Below are 17,667 nucleotides of genomic sequence, written 5' to 3'. Positions count from 1 at the left end.
CTTTCATTTACTTCAACTTGAAAGTGCTGGTCCAGTTTGAGGATGACCGTGTCATATTTGGATTGGTTTTCGCCTTCTTCGAACACCAGTGAGTTGAAGACGTCGGTGGCGTGCTGACCTGCGTAGAAGAGGAGCATTGCAATCTTCGTGTCATCCGAGGCACTCTGTTTTTCGGTGGCACGGATGTACAGGTCAAATCGCTGCCTGAAGAGCTTCCAATTGGTACCTAGGTTCCCCGCGACTTGCAACGGCTGCGGTTTGTCGGTGCGGTCCATGTCCAGAATGGCAGGTTAGTAGGCAGGTATCGATCCACTCCTGTACCATGTGGTGTTGGGTGTTCTGACACACAGATGAGCCAACACGGTTGTATATGGTACAACGCTATTTTATTCAAACTTACTATGTACAGTTTTGTCTTTGCACTCTGCACGTGGGGGTTCCCTGCTTGTGATGTTGTAACAGCTCTTCTCTGTTTCTTTATCCCCAGACCTACTGCCCACCAGGTGTCGTGCTCGTGCTTTTTATGTGGTTGGTGTTCTTGTCTGTGATTGGTTGTGGTGTTGTGTGCTCTGATTTGCCTGTTGGTGTGTCCATCATGATGTGTGTGTTTGAATATCATGACAAGAGTCTGTGACAGTGTGTATGTGAGAGAGAGATTGAAAGAGATATAGCGAGGTAGAGAGAGAGATAAGGACAGCGAGAGAGAGCCAGAAAGAGTTTGTGTGTGTGCGTTTGAGAGAGAGAGAGCGTGTGACAGAACGGTCCTTGTCTGTCTGTGTGTGTGTGTGTGTGAAAGAGAGACACAGAGAGATAGGCAAACTCAGAAGCAATTTGTGTCTGTGTTTCTGAGGCAGAGAGCTAGAGGGAGTGCGATTGTATCAGAGAATATGTGCATATGTGTGAGAGGGAGACAGAAAAAGAGAATGTGTTTTGGAAATAGTTTATGCTAAGCGCGTGCCTGAGGGAGAGATCGTTTGTCTCTGAAAAAGTCTGTGACTGTGTATGTGTGGCAGCTAAACGTTCCAGGATTTAGATGTTTCAGGCGGGATAGAGGGGGATGTAAAAGGGGAGGCGGAGTTGTGCTACTGGTTAGGGAGAATATCACAGCTGTACTGCGGGAGGACACCTCAGAGGGCAGTGAGGCTATATGGGTAGAGATCAGGAATAAGAAGGGTGCAGTTACAATGTTGGGGGGGGTTCCTACAGGCATCCCAACAGCCAGCGGGAGATAGAGGAGCAGATAGGTAGACAGATTTTGGAAAAGAGTAAAAACAACAGGGGTGTGGTGATGGGAGACTTCAACTTCACCAATATTGACTGGGACTCACTTAGTGCCAGGGGCCTAGACGGGGCGGAGTTTGTAAGGAGCATCCAGGAAGACTTCTTAAAACAATATGTAGACAGTCCAACTAGGGAAGGGACGGTACTGGACCTGGTATTGGGGAATGAGCCCGGCCAGGTGGTAGATGTTTCAGTAGGGGAGCATTTCGGTAACAGTGACCACAATTCAGTAAGTTTTAAAGTACTGGTGGACAAGGATAAGAGTGGTCCTAGGATGAATGTGCTAAATAGGAGGAAGGCTAATTATAACAATATTAGGCGGGAACTGAAGAACCTAGATTGGGGGCAGATGTTTGAGGGCAAATCAACATCTGACATGTGGGAGGCTTTCAAGTGTCAGTTGAAAGGAATTCAGGACCGGCATGTTCCTGTGAGGATGAAGGATATATACGGCAATTTTCGGGAATGTTGGTTAACGAGAGATATTGTAGGCCTCGTCAAAAAGAAAAAGGAGGCATTTGTCAGGGCTAAAAGGCTGGGAACAGATGAAGCCTGTGTGGAATATAAGGAAAGTAGGAAGGAACTTAAGCAAGGAGTCAGGAGGGCTAGAAGGGGTCATGATACGTCATTGGAAAGGAGGGTGAAGGAAAATCCCAAGGCTTTTTACACGTACATAAATAGCAAGAGGGTAGCAAAAGGGGAAAGAAAGCTCATTGACAGTGTACTGAATATCATAATTGCCCCACGCAGACCCAGTCCCGCAGACACTGTGCCCTGGGCCGACACACTTCTGACACGAATGTAACCAGCGTCGACGTGATTCGTGATTTTGGAACCTGCCGATCCCACCTCTCTTCATACTGTGTCCTGATGGTGAACAAGACAGTTTAATTCAATGTGTTTGCTGGGAAAAGCAAAAATACGCATCTCCTGATTTGCACAAAAGTCTGATGTATAATGTTGCTTGCTGACTATATAAGTAGTGGCCCTGTTTAGGCAACGGGTTAATTGAAATCGTTTTTACTTTACATGGAGCCAAATATAATTTCCGATCTAATTTCTGCGGAATCTCATGCCACTGGAACTAATCGCGTGAATATTGCTGCCATGAGCCCGCCTGCAGATTTCAGGGTCTGAAGTGAACAACCGCCTCAATATTTACAGCTTAATACACGTGGAAGAGATTGGGTGATCCTGCATCCAGTCTTCCAAAGTTAACATGGGACGATCTTCATTTCCACATGGTATTGAGTTGCCGCGATTGTACTGATTTCACAGACAAATCGAGCATCTTCAGTAAATGGAGTGATTTCAGAGGCACAGAAACCCTCAGTTGGACAAGCGGGGCTCACAAAATAGCATTTACTCGTTAGTATAGTGGTTAGTATCCCTGCCTGTCACGTGGGAGACCGGGGTTCAAATTCCCGACTGGGAGAGTTTGTACCTTCCCAGAAAAAAATTGCGAATTATTTTTTAGAATTGGAACATCGGCTGTCGAATCCGCCAAGGCACACCGCCCCAGAGATGCAATCAACAGGGCGGAATTGAGACTGCTCATCAAAACCGCCCGCACCAATATTTCTGTGCAATGCGTGGGTCAGCGAACCGGACACATTACCTTCTTCATTTCCCACATTTGCCCCTGTAAAAGAAAAACGCTGACTTCAACATGCGCCATTTGTCACACACTATATGCACACGCAAAAACGATACAATTCAAAGAGATTTCAACAACGGTCAACTCAACCAACTCAGGCAGGATCGGACAGTGATTCGCAGCTACTGGTTAGGAACAGATTCGCCGATACAGATGACCTGCACCCCGCGATATAAAACAACGGCCTTCGAACCGCGATGAAAATGCAGAAACTGGACAAAAAATGTATAAATCTGATGAACCGGATCATCTCTCAACACGCATCAGCCTCATTCCAAGAAATGTCTTGTAAAGTGACGCATAGTGGACCCTTCTGAACCGTGGTTCCTGAATTTGTCTTTCATGTCTTCTTTGCTTCACTACTCTGTCTATTATTACGAAGTAAAGGGGAACGAAATCTCATTGACAGTGTACTGAATATCATAATTGCCCCAGGCAGACCCAGTCCCTCAGACACTGTGCCCTGGGCCGACACACTTCTGACACGAATGTAACCAGCGTCGACGTGATTCGTGATATTGGAGCCTGCCGATCCCATCTCTCTTCATACTGTGTCGTGGTGGTGAACAAGACAGTTTAATTCAATGTGTTTTCTGGGAAAAGCAAAAATACGCATCTCCTGATTTGCACTAAAGTCTAATGTTGCTTGCTGACTATATAAGTAGTGGCCCTGTTTAGGCAACTGGTTAATTTAAATTGTTTTTACTTTACATGGAGCCAAACATAATTTCTGATATAATTTTTGCGGAATCTCATGCCAGTGGAACTGATCGCGTGAATATTGCTGCCATTAGCCCGCCTGCAGATGTCAGGGTCTGAAGTGAACAACCGCCTCAATATTTACAGCTCAATACATGCGGAAGTGTTTGGGTGATCTTGCATCCAGTCTTCCAAAATTAACATGGGACGATCTTCCTTTCCACATGGTATTGAGTTGCCGCGATTTTACTGATTTCACAGACAAATCGAGCATCTTCAGTAAATGGAGTGATTTCAGAGGCGCAGAAACCCTCAGTTGGCCAAGCGTGTCTCCCCAAACCAAAGTTCCTCGTTAGTATAGTGGTTAGTATCCCCACCTGTCGCGCGGGAGACCGGGGTTCAATTCCCCGACAGGGAGAGTTTGTACCTTACCAGAAAAATATTGGGAATGATTTTTTAGAATAGGTACATCGGCTGTCGAATCCGCCAAGACACACCGCCCCAGAGATGCAATCAACAGTGCGGAATTGAGACCGCTCATCAAAACCGGCCACACCAATATTTCTGTGCAATGCGTGGGTCAGCGAAACGGACACATACCTTCTTCATTTCCCACATTTGCCCCTTAAAAGAAAAACGCTGCCTACAACATGCGCCATTTTTCGCACACGATATGCACTCGCAAAAACGATACAATTCAAAGAGATTTCTCCAACGGTCAACTCAACCAATTCGTGAATAATAAGACAATCAAGCAGGATCGGACAGTGACTCGCAGCTACTGGTTAGGAACAGATTCGCCGATACAGATGACCTGCACCCCGCGATATTAAACAACGGCCTTCGAACTACGATGAAAATGCAAAAACTGGACACAAAATGTATAAATTTGATGAACCGGATCATCTCTCAACACGCATCAGCCTCATTCCAAGAAATGTCTTGTAAAGTGACGCATAGTGGACCCTTCTGAACCGTGGTTCCTGAATTTGTCTTTCATGTCTTCTTTGCTTCACTACTCTGTCTATTATTACGAAGTAAAGGGGAACGAAATCTCATTGACAGTGTACTGAATATCATAATTGCCCCACGCAGACCCAGTCCCTCAGACACTGTGCCCTGGGCCGACACACTTCTGACACGAATGTAACCAGCGTCGACGTGATTCGTGATTTTGGAACCTGCCGATCCCATCTCTCTTCATACTGTGTCGTGATGGTGAACAAGACAGTTTAATTCAATGTGTTTTCTGGGAAAAGCAAAAAGACACATCTCCTGATTTGCACAAAAGTCTGATGTATAATGTTGCTTGCTGACTATATAAGTAGTGGCCCTGTTTAGGGAACTGGTTAATTGAAATCGTTCTTACTTTACATGGAGCCAAACATAATTTCCGATCTAATTTTTGCGGAATCTCATGCCACTGGAACTGATCGCGTGAATATTGCTGCCATTAGCCCGCCTGCAGATGTGAGGGTCTGAAGTGAAGAACCGCCTCAATATTTACAGCTCAATACACGCGGAAGTGTTTGGGTGATCCTGCATCCAGTCTTCCAAAATTAACATGGGACGATCTTCCTTTCCACATGGTATTGAGTTGCCGCGATTTTACTGATTTCACAGACAAATAGAGCATCTTCAGTAAATGGAGTGATTTCAGAGGCGCAGAAACCCTCAGTTGGCCAAGCGTGTCTCGCCAAACTGAAGTTCCTCGTTAGTATAGTGGTTAGTATCCCCGCCTGTCACGCGGGAGACCGGGGTTCAATTTCCCGACGGGGAGAGTTTGTACCTTACCAGAAAAAAATTGTGAACGAATTTTTAGAATTGGTACATCGGCTGTCGAATCCGCCAAGACACACCGCCCCAGAGATGCAGTCAACAGTGCTGAATTGAGACCGCTCATCAAAACCGCCCGCACCAATATTTCTGTGCAATGCGTGGGTCAGCGAAACGGACACATTACCTTCTTCATTTCCCACATGTAGCAGAAAAATGCTGCCTTCAATATGCGCCATTTGTCGCACACGATATGCACTCGCAAAAACGATACAATTCAAAGAGATTTCTCCAACGGTCAACTCAACCAACTCGTGAATAATAAGACAATCAAGCAAGATCGGACAGTGACTCGCAGCTACTGGTTAGGAACAGATTCGCCGATACAGATGACCTGCACCCCGCGATATTAAACAACGGCCTTCGAACCGGGATGAAAATGCAAAAACTGTACGCAAAATGTATAAATTTGATGAACCGGATCATCTCTCAACACGCATCAGCCTCATTCCAAGAAATGTCTTGTAAAGTGACGCATAGTGGACCCTTCTGAACCGTGGTTCCTGAATTTGTCTTTCATGTCTTCTTTGCTTCACTACTCTGTCTATTATTACGAAGTAAAGGGGAACAAAATCTCATTCACAGTGTACTGAATATCATAATTGCCCCACGCAGACCCAGTCCCTCAGACACTGTGCGCTGGGCCGACACACTTCTGACACGAATGTAACCAGCGTCGACGTGATTCGTGATTTTGGAACCTGCCGATCCCATCTCTCTTCATACTGTGTCGTGGTGGTGAACAAGACAGTTTAATTCAATCTCATGCCACTGGAACTGATCGCCTGAATATTGCTGCCATTAGCCAGCCTGCAGATGTCAGGGTCTGAAGTGAACAACAGCCTCAATATTTACAGCTCAATACACGCGGAAGTGTTTGGGTGATCCTGCATCCAGTCTTCCAAAATTAACATGGGACGATCTTCCTTTCCACATGGTATTGAGTTGCCGCGATTTTACTGATTTCACAGACAAATCGAGCATCTTCAGTAAATGGAGTGATATCAGAGGCGCAGAAACCCTCAGTTGGCCAAGCGTGTCGTACTAAACCGAAGTTCCTTGTTAGTATAGTGGTTAGTATCCTCTCCCGTCACGCGGGAGACTGGGGTTCAATTCCCCGACGGGGAGAGTTTGTACCTTACCAGAACAAAATTGGGAATGGTTTTTTAGAATTGGTACATCGGCTGTCGAATCCGCCAAGGCACACCGCCCCAGAGATGCAATCAAAGTGCGGAATTGAGACCGCTCATCAAAACCGCCCGCATCAATATTTCTGTGCAATGCGTGGGTCAGCGAAACGTTACACATTACCTTCTTCATTTCCCATATTTGCCCCTGTAAAAGAAAACGCTGCCTTCAACATGCGCCGTTTGTCGCACACGATATGCACTCGCAAAAACGATACAATTCAAAGAGATTTCTCCAACGGTCAACTCAACCAACTCGTGGATAAGAAGACAATCAAGCAGGATCGGACAGTGACTCGCAGCTACTGGTTCGGAACAGATTCGCCGATATAGATGACCTGCACCCCGCGATATTAAACAACGACCTTCGAATCGCGATGAAAATGCAAAAACTGGACACAAAATGTATAAATTTGATGAACCGGATCATCTCTCAACACGCATCAGCCTCATTCCAAGAAATGTCTTGTAAAGTGACGCATAGTGGACCCTTCTGAACCGTGGTTCCTGAATTTGTCTTTCATGTCTTCTTTGCTTCACTACTCTATCTATTAATACGAAGTAAAGGGGAACGAAATCTCATTCACAGTGTACTGAATATCATAATTGCCCCAGGCAGACCCAGTCCCTCAGACACTGTGCCCTTGGCCGACACACTTCTGACACGAATGTAACCAGCGTCGACGTGATTCGTGATTTTGGAACCTGCCGATCCCATCTCTCTTCATACTGTGTCGTGATCGTGAACAAGACAGTTTAATTCAATGTGTTTTCTGGGAAAAGCAAAAATACACATCTCCTCATTTGCACAAAAGTCTGATGTATAATGTTGCTTGCTGACTATATAAGTAGTGGCCCTGTTTAGGCAACAGGTTAATTGAAATCGTTTTTACTTTATATGGAGCCAAACATAATTTCCGATCTAATTTTTGCCAAATTTCGTGCCACTGGAACTGATCGTGTGAATATTGCTGCCATTAGCCCACCTGCAGGTGTCAGGGTCTGAAGTGAACAACAGCCTCAATATTTACAGCTCAATACACGTGGAAGTGTTTGGGTGATCCTGCATCCAGTCTTCCAAAATTAACATGGGACGATCTTCCTTTCCACATGGTATTGAGTTGCCACGATTTTACTGATTTCACAGACAAATCGAGCATCTTCAGTAAATGGAGTGATTTCAGAGGCGCAGAAACCCTCAGTTGGCCAAGCGTGGCTCACCAAACCGGAGTTCTTCGTTAGTATAGTGGTTTGTATCTCCGCTTGTCACGTGGGAGACCGGGGTTCAATTCCCCGACGGGGATAGTTTGTACCTTACCGGAACAAAATTGGGAATGGTTTTTTAGAATTGGTACATCGGCTGTCGAATCCGCCAAGGCACACCGCCCCAGAGATGCAATCAAAAGTGCGGAATTGAGACCGCTCATCAAAACCGCCCGCATCAATATTTCTGTGCAATGCGTGGGTCAGCGAAACGCACACATTACCTTCTTCATTTTCCATATTTGCCCCTGTAAAAGAAAAACGCTGCCTTCAACAGGCGCCATTTGTCGCACACGATATGCACTCGCAAAAACGATACAATTCAAAGAGATTTCTCCAACGGTCAACTCAACCAACTCGTGAATAATAAGACAATCAAGCAGGATCGGACAGTGACTCGCAGCTACTGGTTAGGAACAGATTCGCCGATACAGATGACCTGCACCCCGCGATATTAAACAACGACCTTCGAACCGCGATGAAAATGCAAAAACTGGACACAAAATGTATAAATTTGACGAACCGGATCATCTCTCAACACGCATCAGCCTCATTCCAAGAAATGTCTTGTAAAGTGACGCATAGTGGACCCTTCTGAACCGTGGTTCCTGAATTTGTCTTTCATGTCTTCTTTGCTTCACTACTCTGTCTATTATTACGAAGTAAAGGGGAACAAAATCTCATTGACAGTGTACTGAATATCATAATTGCCCCACGCAGACCCAGTCCCTCAGACACTGTGCGTTGGGCCGACACACTTCTGACACGAATGTAACCATCGTCGACGTGATTCGTGATTTTGGAACCTGCCGATCCCATCTCTCTTCATACTGTGTCGTGATGGTGAACAAGAGAGTTTAATTCAATGTGTTTTCTGGGAAAAGCAAAAATACACATCTCCTGATTTGCACAAAAGTCTGATGTATAATGTTGCTTGCTGACTATATAAGTAGTGGCCCTGTTTAGGCAACTGGTTAATTGAAATCGTTTTTACTTTACATGGAGCCAAACATAATTTCCGATATAATTTTTGCGGAATCTCATGCCACTGGAACTGATCGCGTGAATATTGCTGCCATTAGCCCGCCTGCAGATGTCAGGGTCTGAAGTGAACAACCGCCTCAATATTTACAGCTCAATACACGCGGAAGTGTTTGGGTGAATTGCATCCAGTGTTCCAAAATTAACATGGGACGATCTTCCTTTCCACATGGTATTGAGTTGCCGCGATTTTACTGATTTCACAGACAAATCGAGCATCTTCAGTAAATGGAGTGATTTCAGAAGCGCAGAAACCCTCAGTTGGCCAAGCGTATTTTGCCAAACCGAAGTTCCTCGTTAGTATAGTGGTTAGTATCCCTGCCTGTCACGCGGGAGACCGGGGTTCAATTCCCCGACGGGGAGGGTTTGTACCTTACCAGAAAAAAATTGGGAATGATTTTTTAGAATTGGTACATCGGCTGTCGAATCCGCCAAGACACACCGCCCCAGAGATGCAATCAACAGTGCGGAATTGAGACCGCTCATCAAAACCGCCTGCACAAATATTTCTGTGCAATGCATGGGTCAGCGAAGCGGACACATTACCTTCTTCATTTCCCATATTTGCCCCTGTAAAAGAAAAACGCTGCCTTCAACATGCGCCATTTGTCGCACACGATATGCACTCGCAAAAATGATACAATTCAAAGAGATTTCTCCAACGGTCAACTCAACCAACTCGTGAATAATAAGACAATCAAGCAGGATCGGACAGTGACTCTCAGCTACTGGTTAGGAACACATTCGCCGATACAGATGACCTGCACCCCGCGATATTAAACAACGGCCTTCGAACCGCGATGAAAATGCAAAAACTGGACACAAAATGTATAAATTTGATGAACCGGATCATCTCTCAACACGCATCAGCCTCATTCCAAGAAATGTCTTGTAAAGTGACGCATAGTGGACCCTTCTGAACCGTGGTTCCTGAATTTGTCTTTCATGTCTTCTTTGCTTCACTACTCTGTCTATTATTACGAAGTAAAGGGGAACGAAATCTCATTGACAGTGTCCTGAATATCATAATTGCCCCACGCAGACCCAGTCCCTCAGACACTGTGCCCTGGGCCGACACACTTCTGACACGAATGTAACCAGCGTCGACGTGATTCGTGATTTTGGAACCTGCCGATCCCATCTCTCTTCATACTGTGTCGTGATCGTGAACAAGACAGTTTAATTCAATGTGTATTCTGGGAAAAGCAAAAATACACATCTCCTGATTTGCACAAAAGTCTGATGTTGCTTGCTGACTATATAAGTAGTGGCCCTGTTTAGGCAACTGGTTAATTGAAATCGTTTTTACTTTACATGGAGCCAAACATAATTTCCGATATAATTTTTGCGGAATCTCATGCCACTGGAACTGATCGCGTGAATATTGCTGCCATTAGCCCGCCTGCAGATGTCAGGGTCTGAAGTGAACAACCGCCTCAATATTTACAGATCAATACACGCGGAAGTGTTTGGGTGATCCTGCATCCAGTCTTCCAAAATTAACATGGGACGATCTTCCTTTCCACATGGTATTGAGTTGCCGTGATTTTACTGATTTCACAGACAAATCGAGCATCTTCAGTAAATGGAGTGATTTCAGAAGCGCAGAAACCCTCAGTTGGCCAAGCGTATCTCGCCAAACCGAAGTTCCTCGTTAGTATAGTGGTTAGTATCCCCGCCTGTCACGCGGGAGACCGGGGTTCAATTCCCCGACGGGGAGAGTTTGTACCTTACCAGAAAAAAATTGGGAATGATTTTTTAGAATTGGTACATCGGCTGTCGAATCTGCCAAGACACACCGCCCCAGAGATGCAATCAACAGTGCGGAATTGAGACCGCTCATCAAAACCGCCTGCACCAATATTTCTGTGCAATGCATGGGTCAGCGAAGCGGACACATTACCTTCTTCATTTCCCATATTTGCCCCTGTAAAAGAAAAACGCTGCCTTCAACATGCGCCATTTGTCGCACACGATATGCACTCGCAAAAATGATACAATTCAAAGAGATTTCTCCACCGGTAAAGGGGAACGAAATCTCATTGACAGTGTACTGAATATCATAATTGCCCCACGCAGACCCAGTCCCTCAGACACTGTGCCCTGGGCCGACACACTTCTGACACGAATGTAACCAGCGTCGACGTGATTCGTGATTTTGGAACCTGCCGATCCCATCTCTCTTCATACTGTGTCGTGATGGTGAACAAGACAGTTTAATTCAATGTGTTTTCTGGGAAAAGCAAAAATACACATCTCCTCATTTGCACAAAAGTCTGATGTATAATGTTGCTTGCTGACTATATAAGTAGTGGCCCTGTTTAGGCAACAGGTTAATTGAAATCGTTTTTACTTTACATGGATCCAAACATAATTTCCGATCTAATTTTTGCGGAATCTCGTGCCACTGCAACTGATCGCATGAATATTGCTGCCATTAGCCCACCTGCAGATGTCAGGGTCTGAAGTGAACAACAGCCTCAATATTTACAGCTCAATACACGTGGAAGTGTTTGGGTGATCCTGCATCCAGTCTTCCAAAATTAACATGGGACGATCTGCCTTTCCACATGGTATTGAGTTGCCGCGATTTTACTGATTTCACAGACAAATCGAGCATCTTCAGTAAATGGAGTGATTTCAGACGCGCAGAAATCCTCAGTTGGCCAAGCCTAGCTCCCCAAATTTAAGTTTCTCGTTAGTATAGTGGTTAGTATCCCCGCCTGTCACGCGGGAGACCAGGGTTCAATTCCCTGACGGGGAGAGTTTGTACCTTACCAGAAAAAAATTGGGAATTATTTTTTAGAATTGGTACATCGGCTGTCGAATCAGCCAAGGCACTCCGCCCCAGAGATGCAATCAACAGGGCGGAATTGAGACCGCTCATCAAAACCGCCCGCACCAATATTTCTGTGCAATGCGTGGGTCAGCGAACCGGACACATACCTTCTTCATTTCCCACATTTGCCCCTTAAATGAAAAACGCTGCCTTCAACATGCGCCATTTGTCGCACACGATATGCACTCGCAAAAACGATACAATTCAAAGAGATTTCTCCAACGGTCAACTCAACCAACTCGTGAATAATAAGACAATCAAGCAGGATCGGACAGTGACTCGCAGCTACTGGTTAGGAACAGATTCGCCGATACAGATGACCTGCACCCCGCGATAGAACATAGAACATAGAACAATACAGCGCAGTACAGGCCCTTCGGCCCACGATGTTGCACCGAAACAAAAGCCATCCAACCTACACTATGCCATTATCATCCATATGTTTATCCAATAAACTTTTAAATTCCCTCAATGTTGACGAGTTCACCACTGTAGCAGGTAGGGCATTCCACAGCCTCACTACTCTTTGCGTAAAGAACCTACCTCTGACCTCTGTCCTATATCTATTACCCCTCAGTTTAAAGTTATGTCCCCTCGTGCCAGCCATATCCATCCGCGGGAGAAGGCTCTCACTGTCCACCCTATCCAACCCCCTGATCATTTTGTATGCCTCTATTAAGTCTCCTCTTAACCTTCTTCTCTCCAACGAAAACAACCTCAAGTCCATCAGCCTTTCCTCATAAGATTTTCCCTCCATACCAGGCAACATCCTGGTAAATCTCCTCTGCACCCGCTCCAAAGCCTCCACGTCCTTCCTATAATGCGGTGACCAGAACTGTACGCAATACTCCAAATGCGGCCGTACCAGAGTTCTGTACAGCTGCAACATGACCTCCCGACTCCGGAACTCAATCCCTCTACCAATAAAGGCCAACACTCCATAGGCCTTCTGCACAACCCTATCAACCTGGGTGGCAACTTTCAGGGATCTATGTACAGGGACACCTAGATCCCTCTGCTCAGCCACACTTTCAAGAACTTTACCATTAGCCAAATATTCCGCATTCCTGTTATTCCTTCCAAAGTGAATCACCTCACACTTCTCTCCATTAAACTCCATTTGCCACCTCTCGGCCCAGCTCTGCAGCTTATCTATATCCCTCTGTAATCTGCTACATCCTTCCACACTATCGACAACACCACCGACTTTAGTATCGTCTGCAAATTTACTCACCCACCCTTCTGCGCCTTCCTCTAGGTCATTGATAAAAATGACAAACAGCAACGGCCCCAGAACAGATCCTTGTGGTACTCCACTTGTGACTGCACTCCATTCTGAACATTTCCCATCAACCACCACCCTCTGTCTTCTTTCAGCTAGCCAATTTCTGATCCACATCTCTAAATCACCCTCAATCCCCAGCCTCCGTATTTTTTGCAATAGCCTACCGTGGGGAACCTTATCAAACACTTTGCTGAAATCCATATACACCACATCAACTGCTCTACCCTCATCTACCTGTTCAGTCACCTTCTCAAAGAACTCAATAAGGTTTGTGAGGCATGACCTACCCTTCACAAAGCCATACTGATTATCCCTGATCATATTATTCCTATCTAGATGATTATAAATCTTGTCTCTTATAATCCCCTCCAAGACTTTACCCACTACAGACGTGAGGCTCACCGGCCTATAGTTGCCGGGGTTGTCTCTGCTCCCCTTTTTGAACAAAGGGACTACATTTGCTGTCCTCCAGTCCTCTGGCACTATTCCTGTAGACAATGATGACATAAAAATCAAAGCCAAAGGTCCAGCAATCTCTTCCCTGGCCTCCGATAGAATCCTAGGATAAATCCCATCAGGTCCCGGGGACTTATCTATTTTCAGCCTGTCCAGAATTGCCAACACCTCTTCCCTATGTACCTCAATGCCATCTATTCTATTAGCCTGTGGCTCAGCATTCTCCTCCACAACATTATCTTTTTCCTGAGTGAATACTGACGAAAAATATTCATTTAGTATCTCGCCTATCTCTTCAGACTCCACACACAATTTCCCATCCCTGTCCTTGACTGGTCCTACTCTTTCCCTAGTCATTCGCTTATTCCTGACATACCTATAGAAAGCTTTTGGGTTTTCCTTGATCCTTCCTGCCAAATACTTCTCATGTCCCCTCCTTGCTCGTCTTAGCTCTCTCTTTAGATCCTTCCTCGCTACCTTGTAACTATCCATCGCCCCAACCGAAACTTCACACTTCATCTTCACATAGGCCTCCTTCTTCCTCTTAACAAGAGATTCCACTTCCTTGGTAAACCACGGTTCCCTCGCTCGACGCCTTCCTCCCTGTCTGACCGGTACATACTTATCAAGAACACGCAGTAGCTGTTCCTTGAACAAGCCCCACTTATCCAGTGTGCCCAACACTTGCAGCCTACTTCTCCACCTTATCCCCCCAAGTCACGTCTAATGGCATCATAATTGCCCTTCCCCCAGCTATAACTCTTGCCCTGCGGTGTATACTTATCCCTTTCCATCATTAACGTAAACGTCACCGAATTGTGGTCACTGTCCCCAAAGTGCTCTCCTACCTCCAAATCCAACACCTGGCCTGGTTCATTACCCAAAACCAAATCCAACGTGGCCTCGCCTCTTGTTGGCCTGTCAACATATTGTTTCAGGAAACCCTCCTGCACACACTGTACAAAAAACGACCCATCTATTGTACTCGAACTATATCTTTTCCAGTCAATATTTGGAAAGTTAAAATCTCCCATAATAACTACCCTGTTACTTTCGCTCATATCCAGAATCATCTTCGCCATCCTTTCCTCTACATCCCTAGAACTATTAGGAGGCCTATAAAAAACTCCCAACAGGGTGACCTCTCCTTTCCTGTTTCTAACTTCAGCCCATACTACCTCGGCAGAAGAGTCCCCATCTAGCATCCTCTCCGCCACCGTAATACTGCTCTTGACTAGCAGCGCCACATTATTATTAAACAACGACCTTCGAACCGCGATGAAAATGCAAAAACTGGACACAAAATGTATAAATTTGATGAACCGGATCATCTCTCAACACGCATCAGCCTCATTCCAAGAAATGTCTTGTAAAGTGACGCATAGTGGACCCTTCTGAACCGTGGTTCCTGAATTTGTCTTTCATGTCTTCTTTGCTTCACTACTCTGTCTATTATTACGAAGTAAAGGGGAACAAAATCTCATTGACAGTGTACTGAATATCATAATTGCCCCAAGCAGACCCAGTCCCTCAGACACTGTGCCCTTGGCCGACACACTTCTGACACGAATGTAACCAGCGTCGACGTGATTCGTGATTTTGGAACCTGCCGATCCCATCTCTCTTCATACTGTGTCGTGATCGTGAACAAGACAGTTTAATTCAATGTGTTTTCTGGGAAAAGCAAAAATACACATCTCCTGATTTGCACAAAAGTCTGATGTATAATGTTGCTTGCTGACTATATAAGTAGTGGCCCTGTTTAGGCAACTGGTTAATTGAAATCGTTTTTACTTTACATGGAGCCAAACATAATTTCCGATCTAATTTTTGCGGAATCTCATGCCACTGGAACTGATCGCGTGAATATTGCTGCCATTAGCCCACCTGCAGATGTCAGGGTCTGAAGTGAACAACAGCCTCAATATTTACAGCTCAATACACGTGGAAGTGTTTGGGTGATCCTGCATCCAGTCTTCAAAAATTAACATGGGACGATCTTCCTTTCCACATGGTATTGAGTTGCCGCGATTTTACTGATTTCACAGACAAATCGAGCATCTTCAGTAAATGGAGTGATTTCAGAGGCGCAGAAACCCTCAGTTGGCCAAGCGTGGCTAGCCCAACCAAAGTTCCTCGTTAGTATGGTGGTTAGTATCCCTGCTTGTCACGCGGGAGACCGGGGTTCAATTCCCCGACGGGGAGAGTTTGTACCTTCCCAGAAAAAAATTGGGAATGATTTTTTAGAATTGGTACGTTGGCTGTCGAATCCGCCAAGACACACCGCCCCAGAGATGCAATCAACAGTGCGGAATTGAGACCGCTCATCAAAACCGCTCGCACCAATATTTCTGTGCAATGCGTGGGTCAGCGAAACGGACACATTACCTTCTTCATTTCCCATATTTGCCCCTGTAAAAGAAAAACGCTGCCTTCAACATGCGCCATTTGTCGCACACGATATGCACTCGCAAAAATGATACAATTCAAAGAGATTTCTCCAACGGTCAACTCAACCAACTCGTGAATAATAAGACAATCAAGCAGGATCGGACAGTGACTCGCAGCTACTGGTTAGGAACACATTCGCCGATACAGATGACCTGCACCCCGCGATATTAAACAACGGCCTTCGAACCGCGATGAAAATGCAAAAACTGGACACAAAATGTATAAATTTGATGACCCGGATCATCTCTCAACACGCATCAGCCTCATTCCAAGAAATGTCTTGTAAAGTGACGCATAGTGGACCCTTCTGAACCGTGGTTCCTGAATTTGTCTTTCATGTCTTCTTTACTTCACTACTCTGTCTATTATTACGAAGTAAAGGGGAACAAAATCTCATTGACAGTGTACTGAATATCATAATTGCCCCAGGCAGACCCAGTCCCTCAGACACTGTGCCCTTGGCCGACACACTTCTGACACGAATGTAACCAGCGTCGACGTGATTCGTGATTTTGGAACCTGCCGATCCCATCTCTCTTCATACTGTGTCGTGATCGTGAACAAGACAGTTTAATTCAATGTGTTTTCTGGGAAAAGCAAAAATACACATCTCCTCATTTGCGCAAAAGTCTGATGTATAATGTTGCTTGCTGACTATATAAGTAGTGGCCCTGTTTAGACAACAGGTTAATTGAAATCGTTTTTTCTTTATATGGAGCCAAACATAATTTCCGATCTAATTTTTGCCAAATTTCATGCCACTGGAACTGATCGTGTGAATATTGCTGCCATTAGCCCACCTGCAGATGTCAGGGTCTGAAGTGAACAACAGCCTCAATATTTACAGCTCAATACACGTGGAAGTGTTTGGGTGATCCTGCATCCAGTCTTCCAAAATTAACATGGGACGATCTTCCTTTCCACATGGTATTGAGTTGCCGCGATTTTACTGATTTCACAGCCAAATCGAGCATCTTCAGTAAATGGAGTGATTTCAGAGGCGCAGAAACCCTCAGTTGGCCAAGCGTGGCCTACCAAACTGGAGTTCCTCGTTAGTATAGTGGTTAGTATCTCCGCCTGTCACGTGGGAGACCGGGGTTCAATTCCCCGACGGGGAGAGTTTGTACCTTACCAGAACAAAATTGGGTATGATTTTTTAGAATTGGTACATCGGCTGTCGAATCCGCCAAGGCACACCGCCCCAGAGATGCAATCAACAGTGCGGAATTGAGACCGCTCATCAAAACCGCCTGCACCAATATTTCTGTGCAATGCGTGGTTCAGCGAAACGTACACATTACCTTCTTCATTTCCCATATTTGCCCCTGTAAAAGAAAAACGCTGCCTTCAACATGCGCCATTTGTCGCACACGATATGCACTCGCAAAAACGATACAATTCAAAGAGATTTCTCCAACGGTCAACTCAACCAACTCGTGAATAATAAGACAATCAAGCAGGATCGGACAGTGACTCGCAGCTACTGGTTAGGAACAGATTCGCCGATACAGATGACCTGCACCCCGCGATATTAAACAACGACCTTCGAATCGCGATGAAAATGCAAAAACTGGACACAAAATGTATAAATTTGATGAACCGGATCATCTCCCAACACGCATCAGCCTCATTCCAAGAAATGTCTTGTAAAGTGACGCATAGTGGACCCTTC

General features: G+C 45.4%; 5 non-coding genes across 5 annotated transcripts; all 5 read left to right on the top strand.

Annotated features, from left to right (window-relative positions):
• Window positions 1-5,345: 5,345 nt before the first annotated feature.
• Window positions 5,346-5,417, top strand: trnad-guc (transfer RNA aspartic acid (anticodon GUC)). Its single transcript has one exon. It is a non-coding gene; the product is annotated as a tRNA-Asp (tRNA).
• A 3,838-nt stretch (window positions 5,418-9,255) lies between these two features.
• trnad-guc (transfer RNA aspartic acid (anticodon GUC)) lies at window positions 9,256-9,327 on the top strand. Its single transcript has one exon. It is a non-coding gene; the product is annotated as a tRNA-Asp (tRNA).
• Window positions 9,328-10,612: 1,285 nt separating this feature from the next.
• trnad-guc (transfer RNA aspartic acid (anticodon GUC)) lies at window positions 10,613-10,684 on the top strand. The gene has a single exon. It is a non-coding gene; the product is annotated as a tRNA-Asp (tRNA).
• A 972-nt stretch (window positions 10,685-11,656) lies between these two features.
• trnad-guc (transfer RNA aspartic acid (anticodon GUC)) lies at window positions 11,657-11,728 on the top strand. The gene has a single exon. It is a non-coding gene; the product is annotated as a tRNA-Asp (tRNA).
• A 5,313-nt stretch (window positions 11,729-17,041) lies between these two features.
• Window positions 17,042-17,113, top strand: trnad-guc (transfer RNA aspartic acid (anticodon GUC)). Its single transcript has one exon. It is a non-coding gene; the product is annotated as a tRNA-Asp (tRNA).
• The last annotated feature ends 554 nt before the right edge of the window (window positions 17,114-17,667 follow it).

Source organism: Scyliorhinus torazame, chromosome 25 (assembly GCF_047496885.1).
Source record: "Scyliorhinus torazame isolate Kashiwa2021f chromosome 25, sScyTor2.1, whole genome shotgun sequence".
Taxonomy (NCBI): domain Eukaryota; kingdom Metazoa; phylum Chordata; class Chondrichthyes; order Carcharhiniformes; family Scyliorhinidae; genus Scyliorhinus; species Scyliorhinus torazame.
This window is presented reverse-complemented; position numbering and strand designations above follow the sequence as displayed.